At 44.9% G+C, this 18,576-nt stretch overlaps 1 protein-coding gene across 3 annotated transcripts in view; it reads left to right on the top strand.

Moving 5' to 3' along the window:
* PROC (protein C, inactivator of coagulation factors Va and VIIIa) overlaps window positions 1-18,576 on the top strand; it is a 147,438-nt gene that overhangs the window by 8,889 nt on the left and 119,973 nt on the right. For 2 of the 3 annotated variants that reach the window (XM_086943819.1, XM_086943820.1), the window contains one exon: window positions 2,093-2,161. The gene's annotated coding sequence lies outside the window, so the exon portion shown is untranslated. Of the gene's footprint in view, window positions 1-2,092; window positions 2,162-2,586; window positions 2,677-18,576 lie in introns of those variants that run through there. The other variant, XM_086943821.1, reaches the window with a different exon arrangement.

Here is an 18,576-nt window from a genome sequence, read left to right as displayed (position 1 = left end):
GGTCCGCTGTTGATGTCCATGTACGCGGATGACATAGTATTATACGTCCAACAGCCCCAAGATAATTTGGCATCATTGATTCGTGAAATTATACGTTTTGGCACGTTTTCTGGGCTCCATATCAATTGGCACAAATCAGTCATTTTCCCGATCACGGCCTGCACTACGCCTTGGTCATTTGAATTTCTGTTAGAATGGTGTGCTGATTCCACTAAGTACCTGGGTATCCACATCCATTTAGACACTGCATCATTGATCCGTCTCAACTATGGCTCCGCTATTGACACATTGGAATCACAGATCTTCCGATGGCTTCGCTTGCCCTTGTCAATGGCGGGTAGAATCACTATTATTAAGATGATAGTGTTGCCCCGCTTCTTATATTATTTTAATAATATCCCCGTTCCTTTTACGAAGGCATTTTTCACGCAACTTCGCGCTCTGCTGCTTCACCTGGTATGGGGAGATAGAACACCCCGGGTCGGCTGGAAGGTATTGACTCTGCCACCAGACAGAGGACGGCTAGGTGTGCCAGATTTTTATTTGTATTATTTGGTTGTGCATTGTGCCTACGCCTATGCCTGGTTCCACCCAGATGTACGCATTCCATATTTACGGCCAGAGGCGGATCTGGTCCTCCCGAGAAACCTCCTTACATTGCTCCCCACTGGTTTTCCCCGTGATCCCTGTGACATCCAAACTGTCTCTACTACATGCTGGGCCTGGATTAGGCTGCGCAAATATTTGGGGCTTGATCTGCTATATTCACTGGCCCTCCCCTTCCCAATGCCTCTCTTTTCCCCATTACGGGGGAAGTTTTGTTTGAGTGCACCTTGGTGAAATTAAGCGTACACACTCTTGGGGATTTATTCCCAGATGGACATGTATTCTCCGCGTCAGAGGAGGCACGGTTTGGCGACTGCTCCTTCATGAACACATTCATTCTCTCCTGGATCCGCTCTGCTTTGAGAGCGGGCTATCCCTCTTTTCCTTTGGCACCTGATGAGACACCTCCCCTCACTTTGGTTATTCAGAGCCCCTCCAACGCACACCTGATCTCTAAATTGTACAAACAATGTGGGGAACTCATACCAATCAATGACACTAGGCTTAGGGCGGCTTGGGAGGAGGATCTGGGTGGGCCCATCTCTGATGATCAATGGGCATATTGCTGTAAAACCACAACAGACGTTTCATTGAATAGCCACCACAAACTGCTTCAGTTCAAATTCCTTCACAGGATGTATTTCACCCCAGCCCGAGCGCACAGAATTGACAAATCCCGCCCTCACCATTGCCTGAAATGTCTTGCCCCTTTTGCTGATTTCCCACATTTGTCATGGACCTGCCTCAAAATACACCAGTACTGGTTGCACATCCATTCCACTCTTGGGGATATACTGTCCATGCCACTCCTTCCTACACCTAAGATAGTGCTGTTGGGGTATGTTGAACACTTCCTAAAGAAGGTTAGTAAATTAGCAGCTCTACGCTTCCTGTTAGCCAAAAGGGAGATAGCAATGCTATGGGGTTCCAAGCGCGCACCTACCCTTCGCGCCTGGCTGAATAGCTTAGCATTCTGCAACGTGATCTGTGTGGAATACAGCACCTTACTCCCCACTTCCTCCAGGCCTATTGACATCTGGGGCCCATATAGGTATTACGTCTCCCGACTCCGGCTGACCCCGGAATCTCAGTTACAGTCCAGCATTACCCCTTCCGGTGTAGGTTAGCACCCCTTGGAGTTGGGGGTGGTTACAGCGGGGTAGAGGTTGCCCATACACCTATTTGATTTTTGGTCTTCGTGTTTAATAGTGCTTATGTTCTGAAGTATGGTATTGTTATTGCTTTTTTCTTTGAGTATTGTATAATTGGTGTGGTTGGTGTCCACGTATCGCATAATATTTTTTTTTCATTAATCTCCGGTCCTCAAGATTTGTAATTATGTTTTATGAATATGGTTTTCAGATTTTGGGTAAATGTCATTTATTGTTTTCATATTACAATTACATTGTATGTTTTCCTTTTTTATTTTTTTTTGTTTAGAAAATGGAAAATAAAGTTAAAAAATATATATATATATTTCTTCCAGGCACCTGGCTTCCTATCTGATGCTATAACTAGAAGATCCTCCACAAACTGATTTGGAGCCAAAAAGAAGGTAACATTTATTTTAGCAAAGTATTTATATAAAGTGCCATAGTAATTTATTAGAATAAAATCATTGATCATTCATTGACGTATTTCTTTGACGGACACCCAGTTACCATTCCTTAGAAAATCTGAAATTTTAACATACCCAGCTTCCGCCTATTTTGATGCCAGGTATGTGGGTTGTCTAACACTTATAAAGGGGAGGATTTCTTCTAATAAGGATGCTGAGTTAATCGCCGGAATGGAATATTTTTTTTTAAAAGCCTGCCGTCTTTTAAAAAGCCATTGCAAACTCTTATATTGAACCAACTTCGGCGATCTAAACATTAGCAGAGGAGAATGAATTTGACTATCATTACACATAAGATTCATAAAAATGGTCCAAATCTTCATACAAAGTGTTAAGTGCTAGGCATGGTTTTTTTTTTGCCCCGATAAAGGCTGTAAACATTGACTCGACCTGAGAAAAGAAAGAGCCTGATAAAGTGCACGGAATTGAGGAAAACAGGAACTTAAATAACGGTAAGACAGACATTTTAATTAAAGCCATGCGTCCAACTATAGACAAAGGGAGCAAGTTCCATCGGGAAAACAGCCCTTCAACTTTCTTTATTAGAGGAACAAAATTCAATTTATATAAATCATCAATCAAATTGGAGAAAAATATCCCAAAGTATCTCTTTGGGTTGGAGTTAAGAGAGCACTGAATATCGGGTGCAGATTTATAGCCACCCTCCCACATTGTATCACTTCTGTCTTGGCTTTATTTATTCGATATTCCCCTAAAGCTTCAAAGTCCTCAAACAACTTGAAGACCTTAGTTTGTACCTCCACTGTTGGCTTAATTAAAAGCATGATGTCATCCGCGTAAAGTTTTAACTTGGGCATTGCTGGAATTGGAGGGTGGATATCGGTGCAGTTCAGAATAGCTGTTGCCAGGGGTTCGATAAAAAAAGCAAATAACACGGGCAACAAAGGGGCACCCTTGCCTTGTGCCTCGCTTGAGATTTATAGATCCTACCACTTCAGAATTAATAATAACATTAGCCACAGCATTCTCGTACGAGCTCTGAACTAAAAGTATCAATGACCGTGGGATATTAAAGGAATGTAAAATCGAGAATAATGTCTCCCAAACCACAAGGTCAAAGGCCTTCTCCGTGTCTAATAATAACACGAGTGCCGGAAACTTCTGAACCTCAAAATAGTCAAGAGCTTTTACAAGAAAGTGGGTGTTAGTGGCCAATTGTCTACCAGCCAAAAACCCGTTTTAGTCAGCGAGGATCAGCTGTGCTGCGTATCTATTAAACCTGAGCGCTAACAATTTTGTGACAATTTTATAGTCCGAATTCAACAACGTGATCAGACGGTAAGAATTAGGGTCCATCTTATCCTTGCCTTTCTTTGGAAAGCTGACGATATTACCCTGCCTAAAAGATTCTGGGACTAACCCTCCTTCTAATAAAGAATTAATCAGGGCTAAAATGCATTAAAAAAAAACCTTAAAATTCTGCGGGTAGTCCGTCTCGACCACAGGCCTTACCATTCGCCAAACTCTTTACAACTTCCTCCAAGTCTATCAATGAAAAAGTGCTTGCCATGGATTGTTTATCTATTTCTGACAGAGTTGGAGATGGATTTTCTCGGAGGAAATTTGCAAGTAGTTGGTCATCAACCCTTTGGAGTTTGCCGTAAATAGACTCGTAATGGGACATCATGATGTCCCCAATTTTTCCTGTATCCTCCTTGGGAACTGCTGTCAAGGGGCACTTTAATGCTATAATTTGATTTGCTTTCAACTATAGGGGTTACGTCCTTTTCAGGGGCCCAGTAAGACGTGCAATATTTTTTCAAAAAAAGGGTTACTTGGCCACCAACTTTGGACTGCTAATTACTCATGCAGATTTGGAAATACAATGCATCACGTCATTGCATTTTACATTCACAGTTGTATTGATTCAACTTGATTTCAAACATCCTTTCATTTTTTTAGAGCATGGAAAGAATACACATTTCATTCATTTATACATTCCTCATGAATAAATGTTAATAAACACATAAAAAACTGGACAATTCAAAAACTTAAACATGACGACAGTCAATTCAAATCAAACGATTAATTCAAACAATTACACCAGTCGGTGATTCAAACAATGCCTGTAAGCGCTATGACATTTAGTATTGTTCAGTTCGTTGAGCGCTTCGAACAGGTATACTGCGGGGACAACTTTCTCTGGAAGTGATTTGCTCTCGGGGTATATTTCATGTAGTGGCACCCTCTCTAGAGCTTCAATTAATGTGGATCCCTTGCAGGCAAAATATTTCCAATCCCCCTCTGCCTTAGGGGATTATCATCAGGGCTTAGACCACGGTGTAATCTTATCTTCTTTGCTGAAATTCAATCTCCTAATAGTATCCTCTTAGACACTGCAGTCTTCGTGTTTACTTGCGATGACTCCCACCTTGTATCCTTATTTGTGATTTAAATTGAGCCAAAATACTTCATTGAGGGCTTTACATTCCACCTTGTGAATGTTGTAATCCTTTTTCAGGGGATTTCTGGCTCTTCTTAATGGGTTATGACTTCCTGATCGAAATTTAGGCGATATTCTTCAAGCTTCACTTGGCAAATGGCATCTCTCCACAAACATATGTTTGAATTGATTGTCATCATGTTTAAGATTTTGAATTGTCCAGTTTTTTATGTGTTTATTAACATTTATTCATGAGGAATGTATAAATGAACAAAATGTGTATTGTTTCCATGCTCTAAAAAACATATGTATGGATGGATCCCTAATGCTGTATTTTTTGTTATAGGCAAACACGGATCATGCATGTGCGCCATGACATAGGACTATCTCACATATTGCGTTATTGTTGGTCCCAGGAGGGGCACCCAAGGGCTACATTCATAGTGGTGGAAGGCCACTGCCTTCACCAGGAGTTAAACAGCACAAGTACCGTGGTGGCAGCATACTGTTTAGTCATCAGTAATAGTGAACAGGCCCTTTTCATCCTGTGTCACTGGCGTGAGGCCTACATGCTCACTCACATTTTTAACTTCTGCTTCTGTGTTCTTAACTGACCTTTGGCCTACATAAGGTAGATGTGAAGTGTTGTACAGCCCAGGAGTGGTGATTCTGTGTTTGATGTGTGTGTGAGCCTGAAAAGGGTGCAGTACTGTGCAGTAAGTGCATGTACTGAATGTATGTATGCCTAGTGGGACTACATTTCATGAGAGATGAAGTGCTGTGCCGAGCATGCTCAATGAAGGCATGTGTTGGGTGTATGTGTGCTTGCATGAAGTACAATACATGAAGGGTGAAATGTTGGGGTACAGTATAGAAAAGCTCCAGTGCTGAACAGTGTGTGCAGACTGAATGTGTGTGCTGAATACGGTGTACTTGTAATGATACAATGCATGGAGGTAATAGTGCTGTACAGTAAATGTGCTATGAATGTACACTGAATAAGTGTGCCTGCAGTGGTACATTATATGGAGGACTCTGTGTTATATTTTGAGAAGCCTCGCCCTGCCCGGTGAAGACATGAGGAGTAGAGGAATCTCCCCAAGCAGATTTGTGTAGTGCTGCATTCCTGTGAACTGGATGGGACAAACACCGGCGGTAAAGACTTCCTTTACACTTCAAAAGGTTCCTCTTTGATTCAGTGATAGGTCACTGGGGCCTGGACACTTCTGAGGAATGGAGATGAGCCTGATAATGGAATCATAAATAGTAGAGCTGGGAGTTTGGGATTAACCTTTCCATGCACATATCACTGTGGTTACTTCCATGAATTGTGTTGTGGGAAAATCAGTTTCAGAGTCTTGCCTGCTGTGGCCGACCGCTTCCATATGGCAAGAAGAAAAAGAGGTGTCTACTTCAAAAGGGGCAGAGCCCCAATAAAAACCTACAAAGACTCAGACTCTAAATTACATTTTAGTGACTCCAAATGGACCATAAGAAGGGGAGGTGAGACCTCAAACCTTGTTTCCTCCAAACAGCCTGTGTGAGACGAGGAAGCTCTGTAAGACTTGTACATATGATCAGGACTAGGGGGAAAGGCCTGCTAGCCTCCCTGCATGGTGACAGGGCAACACCCAGGGAAAAACCAAGATCACTTGACCTGGAGCCTGAAGAAACCGCACCAGGCTGCTTGCCAAGACCAGTATGCCCTATGAGGAAGAGGAGAGTGCTAGAGGGAGTGAGGTCCAGTAGGGAGCCCTAAGGAGAGAACTTCCTGAGCGAGGTGTGAGGAGAACAGCTGTGCACTGATTGGGTCGTTGCTTTTATGCAGGAATGGTTCAGCAACCCCTGTATGCCAGGTGAGGGACGCTGTGAACTGAGCCATGTGAAAAGTGCCATGCGGGAAGAGCCAGGCCTGCACTGCCAGGCTGCAGTGGCCCTGTATGCCAGAGGGGGCCATCGCCTAACGTATTTAGGCCAGGAGCATGAGACTTGTTTCCACCAAGATCAGCGACCCTGTAAGCCTGGAGGGGGCCACTGTAGATGAGGGCAATCATGCCAGAATGGGCATAATGCAGGAACCCTGTATCCCAGTAAGGACTTCCGATACCTCTCTGGCAAGTGTTTGGGTCATGGCCCAGACGATAAGATTGCTGCTGTGACCGGCAGGTCAATGCTGGCAGCCACACCAGACTGCTTCCCCAAGGAATCCAGGACAACGCCAAAGACATCACACCCTTGCCAGAGCTTCAGGCAGGAGTCGGAGAATTCCCGCCCCTGTTGGGAGAAGACTGACTTACCTTGTGTTGGCCAAGCGGGAGCAGCTCCAACCAGCGGGCGAGCTAGCAGCGCTGCTCAAGAAAAGAGCCTCTGCCTCCTGGGTGCTGCTACCTGTCCTGCGTGCAGCTTGTCTTCCCTGAACAGTATCTGGACTCAGGGCACCCATGGAGAGGGCACTCACTGCAATGCTGAACACTTCCATACTGCCAGAGCGGGTAACAACGGAACTGGGCTTGTGTGACCACAGAGGACTCACTGCTAAGAGTGCTGTGGAAACATAGATACTTCTATAGAGTCAAAGAGGAACTCATGAGTACAGCCTACTAGTACTCATTCCTTGGATGGAGCCACAAGTGAATGGGCAATAACCCAGAACATGTGTCAAGCTAGAGGGTGGGACCGGAATTTGCCTGACAACTACTAAAGCCCCGACCTAAAGGGGAGTGTGCTATTTGATGAGTATTGCTATTCCTTTGCATTTGTCGCATTAGAAATACCATTAGAAAGTCATACAAAGCCAAGTATTTTGACAGGACAGTGATTTGTTTGTACTATGTGCATCATACGTTATGACTCATGTTCAGTTACCTATAGCTCCACTCCCCCATCCCCCCTTCCCCAAGAGATTGACTGGCCCACTGAAAGGGGTGTTTACAATAATGTAATTGTTTTTTAATGGTTTACATATTTTTTTATTTTTTATAATACATATTGTTTATTTTTTTTACTATGATTATTTCAATAATTTTATGTGTACTTTTAATTAATATTTTAAACCCTAATGTTTAAAATAAATTAAATGTAAAGGCAGATAGATAGATAGATAGATAGGTAGATAGGTAGATAGATAGATAGATAGATAGATAGATAGATAGATAGATAGATAGATAGATAGATAGATAGATAGATAGATAGATAGATAGATAGATACTTTTATTCTTTATTCCATTCCGCCCGCAATATATTGTTTTGATATTTTTGTAGTTTACATACAAAGTATGCTAGCTTGATTTTTTGGTTACAGGTATTTTTGTTGCAATATTTGTGCATTACAATATTTTTTTCCTGGTATTTTGTCATACAAGCAATAACTCAGATGTATCCTTCTCCTACTGTGTGGCAACTGATAGTCAACAGTGGGTTGGTATGGGAACGTATGCGCCAGTGAGAGGTCCACCTTTTTAAAGCCCTTTAAGGATCTTCCTGAAACAAAGGCTTGTCTGTAGTCTCTATCTGGGAAATATATGTCATATTGACAAGACTGTGGATCAGGCCCACCACTGGGTGGTGGCGTGGAATCCCTCTTGGTGCTCTATTTCTTCCAGTGGTGATTTTCTCCATGTCACGCGGCACATCATCTACTTACTGCCTAGCTAGAGATCTTTGGGTCGCAGGCTCCTCTAAATTCTCTTTGTCATTTGTTGCTTTCAAGGTTCTCTCTAAAGGAAATCTTCACCTACGTCTTCCTTACCAACAAAGGAAGATCAAGCAGCCTTGGATCTCACCCAAGGGCAGCTCATTTATCTACTCCTTGTTTTATCTCTCACTGAGATGTAATGGGACTGAATATCAGAAATCTACATATTTTCCTTCCTCATCCGTACGGGAGCACACATAATCACCTTAACGCAGATACTGTCGCTCACAGCAGACTTGATTAAGACATTCCTGATGACTTCAAGCTTTTTTCCCGATAAGCATACACTGATTGTGCTTCTTTTTGGGTGCACCTGTGGAGGCTACTGAAGGACTGCAAACCAGTGCACCTGCTGGAAACACTATCTGCACACCTCCCCACTTTGTATGGTGACATTCCTATGCACTGTAAGACGTGTTAACTTGACATTTCTACATGTCCTACTTTTAAATACCATGCACCCTTCCCCGTGGGCAACACATCCTACATTGGGGTAACTTATTAACATTTACAATGAAGATTTGACCTGTCACAAGGGTTTATTATAGTATAACAGTTCTTATACTGCTACAGGCAGGCTATACTGGTAGGCCTAAAGCCATATTTTACACTGTCACTGTGGTGTACGGCACAATAGGTGCACTACTGCCATGTAACTTACAGGCCCTGGGGACACGTTGTGGAATATGCTAGGGACTGATAGGTAAGTTAAATATACCAGTTAGGAATATGCCAATTGAACAGTTTTTAAAGGGGGAGCACTGGCCCTTTACTTCTGGTTAGCAAAGATAAAGTGGATTGAGGTCTAACACCAGCAAAATGGGCCCAGCCAATGATACAAAAACGAAGGTAAGCACACACAATAGGAGGATTTTCTACATGAAAGATATGACTTAAAGGTGCCTGATGGAGATTTACATAGTCTGGAACAATATTTAATGAACACTGGGTTTAAAACAGAAGCCATATTAGGCCAAGCTCTAGTCTTGACTAGCTGACCGAATGGGAAGTTAGAAGGAAAAATTATGTTTAAGGCCTTTGCCCAGCGTGACACTCAACGACTCGACAAAACCCCCATAGGAAATTGCGTGCAGGTAAGTTGGCTTTTTACTAGCTAAGTTCGTGTCAGCGGTCAAACGCTACAGACTCATTTTCCATAATGAATATTGAAGGTAGGTCAATTACATGTTTATGATTGAATTTTGCTGTATTTGAGCAACCTCTTGACCAAGAGAAAAAACAATAAATAATGCCCATCACTGCTCATGTGCCAGTTGAGAGTCCAACACTTTCTCTGCTGCTGGCATTAGGATGCTAAATGTCCCATCCTGCCAGGCGTGCCTCCCCAGGATGCCATGCCAAAGTATATCACTAAATTGCAAAGTTAAGGGATGACCAATGATGCTGAACAAAGTCAGTTTGTTTCCTTGTAACAGGAGGCAACACATTGTGTCGGGGTGATAATCAGGGTAGCAGGCTGTTGTAAAGGGTGCTAGAATTTGTGCTGGTTGCATGTTATACAGGCTCATGGCCCCTATGTTACAGTTATCCTTTTGGCTACAGAGTCTGCCCTGAGGCCATTGTCTAAATTGCCCCATTATAAAAAAAAGAAAAATTCTCTATTTAAAGGGCCACACCTGTGCCAGTAACCACATGGCACTGGTATGAAGAGCAGGACTGTCGTGCCCAAAAACAAATTGCCCCTGTCTGTGAAGCACCATCGAAATGAAAGCATGGCTCAGCTCTGAAAGACAATTAGTCAGAATGAGCTTGCCCGGTATGGACATGCTGTGAACTGTCAAAACCCACATCCCTATGGTATGAACATCACCACTATTATGCCAGAAATTGAACTTCTATGAAAAGCATATTTCAATGGAAACCTCATCGCCATCAGCAACATTTGAAGCGGGGATGTGAAATTATAAGAAGAAAAATTTCCCAATTTGTGTTTAAAAAATAGATTTATTTGATTACTGGGATGGCCACAATCGACACTCACCTTCCGAATGAAAATATTTCTCCGTAGGAACGAAGACTGTAACGCTTCCTCCTTTCCTTCCACGTATACCACTCTTCTGTAATTGTACTGTACGATTGCACTAGATGTTCTGAAACAAAAGAAGGCAGAAAAAATATTATGAATAAAATATATCAATAATACATTTTTATCAATGGGCGGACTAGATCTCTGTACTTGCATCTGATTGATAACAAACCGACACAAATAATAGAATTCTACATTTAAAATATAAAACTTGCTGCCAGATGAACAAAAAAATAAAGATAACTGGTTTGTAGGGTCGAAGGCTGACCCTCGAGGCTCACACTACTATGTAATTACGGTCCCTAGCTTGTAATATTGTTAGTGTGAATGGTAGAGTTCACTGAGTGCAACCTTGCAATTCAGCCCAATTACATTTATTGAAGTTTAGGAGTCCTCGCATACCCTCACTGGCCACATATTCAATAAAGCATAGTTGTGCAGTTCGATATGATATTAGATTTTTTTTAATGAATCTGCATATAGACACGTGTTTTGCTCCAGCAAATTAGCCAGTTAACTTTCTCCAAGCTTCTTGGGCATATCAGATTTGTTTACGGTATACAGCTGAACAGCTGCCTGGATTAAAGTGTTGGCACACATCTTGTTTTTATCAGTGCAGAATATCCTGTTTGTCTAAGGAGCACCAAAGTCCTGGACAGACACTTGGTCTAGGAAAAATTTAGCCCATTGAGATGACTGATGACGTGAGTTTGTGTGGGTCTTTCTGTCAGTTTGTATGCTCTAGTCTGGAAATCCGATGATGTATGCTAACCGCACCCTTGCAACAAAGTATCCTTATAACCCACTAGGCATTTTATGCTCTTTGTCTAATTTATAAGGGTATTGGGAACAAATATTTGATACTAGCGGTACAATTGAGTAGTTAGAGGTCCTTTCTGAATTGAGGCAGTGATGGTGATTGCCTGAGGGGCAGAGGTAGGGAGTTCCAGGTCTTCGCAGCTAGGTAGAAGAAGGATCTTCCTCCAGCTGATGTATTGCGGATCTGTGGGATCAGGGGTGGCCTTAGGCATGTGCAAGCTGTGCACCTGCACAGGGCCACCAAACCCCAGGGGCCACCACGCCAATATATATCCTTAATATAATAATCCTCTGAGGATGGATACATATTTGCGTGGCGCCCCCTGGCAGGGATTTGGTGGCCTCCGGCTCTGTTCCACTTCCAAACACCCTGACCCTCTTCCCTCTTCATTGGCCTTGGCGCTCCGCCCCGCCCGGACCCCTCTTCCGGGGCCCCCCACCTACGCTCCCTGCCCAGGGCCACCTTGAGCCTAAAGCCGCCTTTGGTGGGATAGTGGCCTGGGCCAGATGGGCGGAGCGGAGGTGTCTGGTTGGTGTGTAGGAGAGGTGGTGGTTGAGGTATTCTGGTTCAGCGTTGTGCTTTGTAAGCATGCATGCGGAGCTTGAAGGTGATTCTTTTGTTGATCAGGAGCCAGTGTGGATCTCTCAGGTGACAGTAGATGTGGTTTTGGAGGGGAAGTCCAGGATAAGTCTGGCAGAGGCATTCTGAGGTTGCTGCAATTTCTTTTAGAGTTTTTGGGTTCTGCTTGCATACAGTACATTGCCGTAGTCGAGCTTGCTGCTGATGAGCGCCTAGGTGACAGAACTCCTGTACTCTGTGGAGATTCATTTGAAGATTTTTTAAATTAGACACAGCATGTGGAAGCAGGAGGACAATAGGAGTTGATTTGGCGGCTCATAAAGAGCGAGGATGATGCAGAGGTTGCGTGTGTGGTCGGTGGGTGTTGGGGGAGGGGGTCCAAGTGCTGCTTGCCACCAGGAGTCACCCCAAGTGGAGGGGTTGAAGCCCAGAATGAGGACTTTGGTTTTGTCAGTGTTGAGTTTTAGGCAGCTCTCCTTCGTCCAGGCGGCTACTGCTTTCATCCTGTCGTGGAAGTTGCTCTTAGTGGCTGTAGTTTGTGATTAGAGAGAGGATCAGCTGAGTCTCATCGATGAAGGAGACGATGTTGAGTCTGTGGATTCTGACGATGGCTGCGAGCAGGCCAATGTATATGGTGAAGGCGGTGGGGCTCAGGGAGGAGCCCTCAGGGACCATGCAGCTGATTGCTGTAGGATTTGAGGAGAAAGGTGGGAGCCTGACTTTCTGGGTTCGGCTGGTAAGGAAGTAATGGATCTACTCTAGCGCTTTGCCGCAGATGCCAGCGTCTTGTTGTCTTGTGCAGCGGGTGTGGTGGGAGATGGTGTTGAATGCAGCAGAGAAGTCCAGGAGGATGAGGGCTGCAATTTTACTTTGGTCGAGGACAGTATGGATGTCGTTGGTTGCAGCGGGGAGTGCAGTCTCCGTGCTGTGGTGCTCCTGAAGCCAGAGTGAGAGGGGACCAGGGTGTGGTTTGTTTAGATGAATTCTGTGAGCTGGGCGTTGATGGCCTTGTCACTGACTTAGGCTGGGAAGGGGAGCAGGGGGTCAGTCGGGTCAGCAGAGGGTTTCCTCATCAGGCGGTTGATCTCTATGTGTTTTCCAGTCTTCAGGGAAGGTGGCGGATTTGATGGAGCAGTTGATGGTGCAGCAATGTTCGGTGTGATGATGACACCTGCTCGGTTGAAAATGTGGGAGTGAACATGGTCTGAGAAGGCCCCAGAGTGTATGGTTTTCATGATCCTTAGGGTGTCATTAGCGACAAGGGCGGTCCAGTTGAGCAGTTCAGTTCAGTTCAGTTCAACTTTATTCGGATACAATAGTACCCATAAAAGCACAGAAAACACAAATTCATCACAATAGTTAATACAAAGATTAACATCCAATATACAAATAGCCAAAGTGCCTTGTGCAAAAATAACCATCCTGTTGATATATACAGTTATTAAAACAATTCACAGATTATGTCATACCGGATCAGGGGTCCATCATAGATCTCCGTGCCTTCATTGCGGATTTTAGAAAAGTGCCAGTGCGGAAAATTAGTTCAACATCATCTAAGTCTAGTATTGATCGGTACGCTACCTCCAGAGCAATTAGTCTTCTTTTGTTAAAATATGGATATAAAAACTGCTTAGAGTATTTGATATAATGTTTATAGAAGAATATAAAGTGCATGATAGTTTGCTCACTCCTCCCATCACAGGAACACATGTTAAAGATTTGGGTTATAACCAAGTGGAAAAAAAGTGCAAATCGAATTGTGCCAGCTCTTAGTCGAAACAAAAGACTTGTTTGCCAATGGCTCATCGATAAAGCCAAATACATGTGAATCGGATAACAGTACTGTTCAATAGCCATGTTGTTATGCACAGTTGATTTCCTAGACTCTACCACCTCCCGCTCGTTATTATATAGGGAGTACAAAGCATTCTGCAGTTCCTTTTTTGCAACTGAAGCTGCTAATATGGGATCCCGGAAGATGTTTTCTCTGTTTATACTGCGTAAACTACTCAGCACACCACTTAGCCCTGGAATTTCTAAGCCCCTGTCACAATGTAAGCAGTCCTTGATAATCAGCTGTGTCAAGGATGCCGCTTCGTTCTTCCACACTGATACCCACATAAGTGCCGGTCGTGCCCGGATAAAATCAGTTATAAAATTAATATTGAGCTCTTTGTGACATATATATTGTGGGGTAGAGATTGGGGTGCTCAGTAATTTTCTGCAAAACCTATTTTCTTCCTGCTGAATTACTGAGCAATTAACCGTTTGTGGCCACCGGGGTGCACTGAAGTTTATATATTTTCTGTACTGCTAAAAGAGCGCCGTGGTCTTAGGACGAGGTAGACTTAAAATTGAATTGGTGGCCTTTGAGAACTTGCTCCTGGCGTGAGCTAAATGCTCACTCCATGAGCCGTTCGCAGCAAAGGCCAATCCTAAATAAACAAAAGATCTTACCAAAGTCAATTTTTGGCCATCTATTGTAATCAAGCCTATTTCACGCTTCCCCGGGCCACTACTCATCAAAAAGGATTTCTTAAAATTAACCCGCAGGTCTAACTTTTTCATATAAATATAAAAATTTTGTACAAGAAGACGCAATGAGTTTGGAGTACGGCCTATAAGAACCGCATCGTCTGCGTAAAGAAGCACAGGAATGGGCTTTTTATTAATATATGGAACATCTTGGGTAGCCGTTTTCAGAGAGGTATTGAGCCCATTAATATATATGATAAAAAACAGGGGGGCCAACACGCATCCTTGTCTGACCCCCCCTGCCAATATCAATGGACCCCGAATCCTCTCCTCCCGTCCCAATCCTTACTTGGGCCTTGAGGTCTCCATGTAAATATGCTAAAAAGTTTACCAGTGTTTCATCCAATCCACCAGCCAAAAGGATTGCCCACAGCTTTGACCTATTCACTAGGTCAAAGGCTGTGGACAAATCCATAAAAGCCATGTAAATTGGGGACCTCTTTGCATCAGCATATTTATCAATGATTAAGTTTAGGTTGAGGCATTGTTCCGTGGTTCCTACCTTGCCCCTAAAGCCCAACTGGCATGGGTCCAGGATGTCATTTGCTTCTGTCCAATCCACAATTTTATTGTACAGGACTCTTCCTAGGATTTTAAGGGTGTATTAGGGAGATAGGTCGATAATTGAATGGAAGAGATCTATCTCCCTTCTTGAAAATCGGGACTATTATACTTCTTTCCCAAGTCTCAGGTATTTTTGCCAAAGTTAAATTATTAAAAATATTCAAGAGCAGCGGGGCCCAGAAGGCCGGGTTCCACCTAATTAAATCGATAGGGAGCACGTCTGGGTCCGGCGCTTTATTGCCTGAACTCTGATTAATCGCTTCCATGACTTCCGAGATGCTTATTTCTATGGGTACTGGGCTACCTGGATTGAAGGTTGATTCACGTGGAGGTGGAGGGGAATATGTAGGAGAGTAGGGTCTGCTTTCCTATGGTCACCCCACTTTTTGCTTCACTAGTTTTGGACTTAATGTGGCTGTGGGCCTGCTAATCAGACCCACAGCCCTGCTGTTCTCTCTCTAAATTTCACACCATGTACTTTAGGTACATCACCAATTGGGATTTGGGTCACTCTTGTGAGTGCCTGTACAGAGTACCATAGGTACCCAGGGCATAGGTGCACCCAAGGCCTACCAGGGGCTGCAGCATATCTTTTGCCACCCCTGGCTGGCCATCCAATCTGACACAACTGGCTGATCACTCAGCTGGGGCAAGGTGGTGTAATCACCCCTTGCTTGGATATAGTATTCCAACATCTACCCTTATATATAGACACATATACACCTATAAGTCACTCCTATGGCAACCCTTAACAATCCTGAAGGCAGAGTGCTTGGTTTTATGTGAGATGGTGCTCTAGCATGAGCTGAGCCTGTCTGCAGCTTTTGGAACCATGTCCTTATAGCTGTTCTATGATATTGCCATACCATATACTCTTAAGTGCATTATGAACCTCACGGTTAAATGCTAACTTTGGTTTGGCTTTATCAAAACATTTCGTGTAAGGTGTCATATGCTTTGGAATACTACCCCCGCGCCAGTTCTGGTGACGGGGGTAGCATTCCACCCTTCTAGAGGGAGAAGACATGTTGTTCCTACTAACCCCGGTTAAAGTTAACCAGAGCCTCAGCATCACAAAATGGATGCTGCTGCCACAGACACGTCTGACCTCCTGCTGCTGGGAGCTCTTCCAGCGAGGGAGGCTTGGACAATAGGTTTCCTGTCTTGGGAGGTGCTAGCACCACCCCAGACAGGCCATAGTGTATTGGGGCAGGGAGGGCTGAATGAAATGAGACACTGCCTGGGGCACACAAGGTGTCCCATGCATAAGCCAGTTCAAACCAGTGCTGAGGCACTCCAGCCCCAGCTCTGGCTCGAAACTGGACAAAGGGAAAGTGGTGTAACCACCCCCTTCCCTGGTCAAGTCAAGTCAAGTCAGAGAATTTATATAGCGCACTACATACCCAGAGGGTCTCAAGGCGCTTAGGAAGGGGAGGAGGATTACTTGTCAAATATCCACGTTTTAAGTTGCTTTCTGAATGCTAGGTGGTTCTGGGTAAGGCGGAGGTAAGTGGGGAGTGAGTTCCAAGTTTTAGCAGCCAGGTATGAGAAGGATCTGCCTCCCATGGTGGTCTTGTTGATGCGGGGTACAGTGGCGAGGGCTTGGCTGGAAGAACGTAGTTGGCGGGAGGGGGTGTAGAAGGACAGTCGTGAGTTGAGGCATTCTGGTCCGATGTCGTAGAGTGATTTGTGTGCGTGGGTTAGCAGTCGGAAAGTGATTCTCTTATTGACGGGTAGCCAGTGGAGGTCTTTCAGGTGACCAGAGATGTGTTCGTTGCGCGGGATGTCTAATATGATCCTGGCTGAGGCGTTTTGGATTCGTTGGAGTTTCTTCTGGAGTTTAGCGGTAGCACCTGCGTAGAGGGTGTTTCCGTAGTCCAGTCGGCTCGTGACCAGAGCATGGGTGACTGTTTTCCTGGTTTCGGTGGGGATCCAGCGAAATGTTTTTTTGAGCATGCGAAGAATGTTGAAGCAGGATGAGGATACGGCGCTGACTTGTCTGTTCATTGAAAGTGAAGAATCCAGGATAACGCCTAGGTTCCGTGCGTGGTCTGTCGGGATGGGTGCTTTTCCAAGGGCTTCCGGCCACCAAGAGTCGTCCCATGCAGATGGGGATGTACCTAGGATGAGGACTTCTGTTTTATCTGAGTTCAGTTTCAGACGGCTGTGTTTCATCCATTCGGCAACTTCTTTCATGCCTTCGTGTAGGTTAGTTTTGGCGGTGCTGGGGTCCTTGGTGAGAGAAAGGATTAGTTGAGTGTCATCCGCGTAAGAGATGATGTTGAGGTTGTGTTGGCGGGCGATGGCCGCGAGGGGGCTCATGTATATGTTGAAGAGGGTGGGGCTGAGTGAGGATCCTTGTGGTACGCCACAGATGACTTCAGTGGCCTCGGACTTGAATGGTGGAAGGCGGACTCTCTGGGTTCTTCCGGTGAGGAACGAGGTGATCCATTCAAGTGCTTTTCCTTGTATTCCGATGTTACTGAGGCGTTGTAAAAGGGTGCTGTGGCAGACTGTGTCGAATGCTGCAGAGAGGTCGAGGAGGATGAGGGCGACTGACAAGGTAGCTGCTGCTGCGAGAGCGCTTGCGCGTTTTTGCAGTAAAACTGCTGTTTTAAAAATGTTATATATTCTTTTTGTTTGTTTTGGTCATTTTGACCCTTTTTTAAATTGCCCCTTACCTGCACCATAAATTGTGCCCCTTCACCGCCGTTTTGGCGGGTCTGGTCCTGGGGTGGGTGCCTGGTTCGTTTTTGGCGGACATCTTGGAGTGGGGTGAGTGGAGTGAGGCTTTTCCAGCTGACAGCGCTTGAATGCACATGTGACGCCTGGGAACACCTATTTAGGGCGAGCCCCTCCTGCTTTCAGCCCCTGACAAGGTAGCTGCTGCTGCGAGAGCGCTTGCGCGTTTTTGCAGTAAAACTGCTGTTTTAAAAACGTTATATATTCTTTTTGTTTGTTTTGGTCATTTTGACCCTTTTTTAAATTGCCCCTTACCTGCACTATAAATTGTGCCCCTTCACCGCCGTTTTGGCGGGTCTGGTCCTGGGGTGGGTGCCTGGTTCGTTTTTGGCGGACATCTTGGAGTGGGGTGAGTGGAGTGAGGCTTTTCCAGCTGACAGCGCTTGAATGTGCATGTGACGCCTGGGAACACCTATTTAGGGCGAGTCCCTCCTGCTTTCAGCCCCTGACAAGGTAGCTGCTGCTGCGAGAGCGCTTGCGCGTTTTTGCAGTAAAACTGCTGTTTTAAAAACGTTATATATTCTTTTTGTTTGTTTTGGTCATTTTGACCCTTTTTTAAATTGCCCCTTACCTGCACCATAAATTGTGCCCCTTCACCGCCGTTTTGGCCGGTCTGGTCCTGGGGTGGGTGCCTGGTTCGTTTTTGGCGGACATCTTGGAGTGGGGTGAGTGGAGTGAGGCTTTTCCAACTGACAGCGCTTGAATGTGCATGTGACGCCTGGGAACACCTATTTAAGGCTCATCCCCTAGCGCAGCGGGATCGCGCAGCGGGCGTGTCCTCGCGTGGCCGGAGTCGTGCCAGAGTCCTGCCCGTCTGCGCCCGTCCACGCTCGGTTGCGCTGGCTTCGCGGCGATACTTACATCAGGTGCATCTCCAACCATGCTTATGTATACCAGGGATAGGCTCCTGGCATTTAACACCTGTCTGCCCTCCTGCGCCGAAGTCCGCGTTGACCCTTTGTGTGGC

This window comes from Lissotriton vulgaris, chromosome 11 (genome assembly GCF_964263255.1).
Source record: "Lissotriton vulgaris chromosome 11, aLisVul1.2, whole genome shotgun sequence".
NCBI classification, from domain to species: domain Eukaryota; kingdom Metazoa; phylum Chordata; class Amphibia; order Caudata; family Salamandridae; genus Lissotriton; species Lissotriton vulgaris.
The sequence above is the reverse complement of the archived record's forward strand: the minus strand, read 5'-3'. Positions and strand labels throughout refer to the sequence as shown.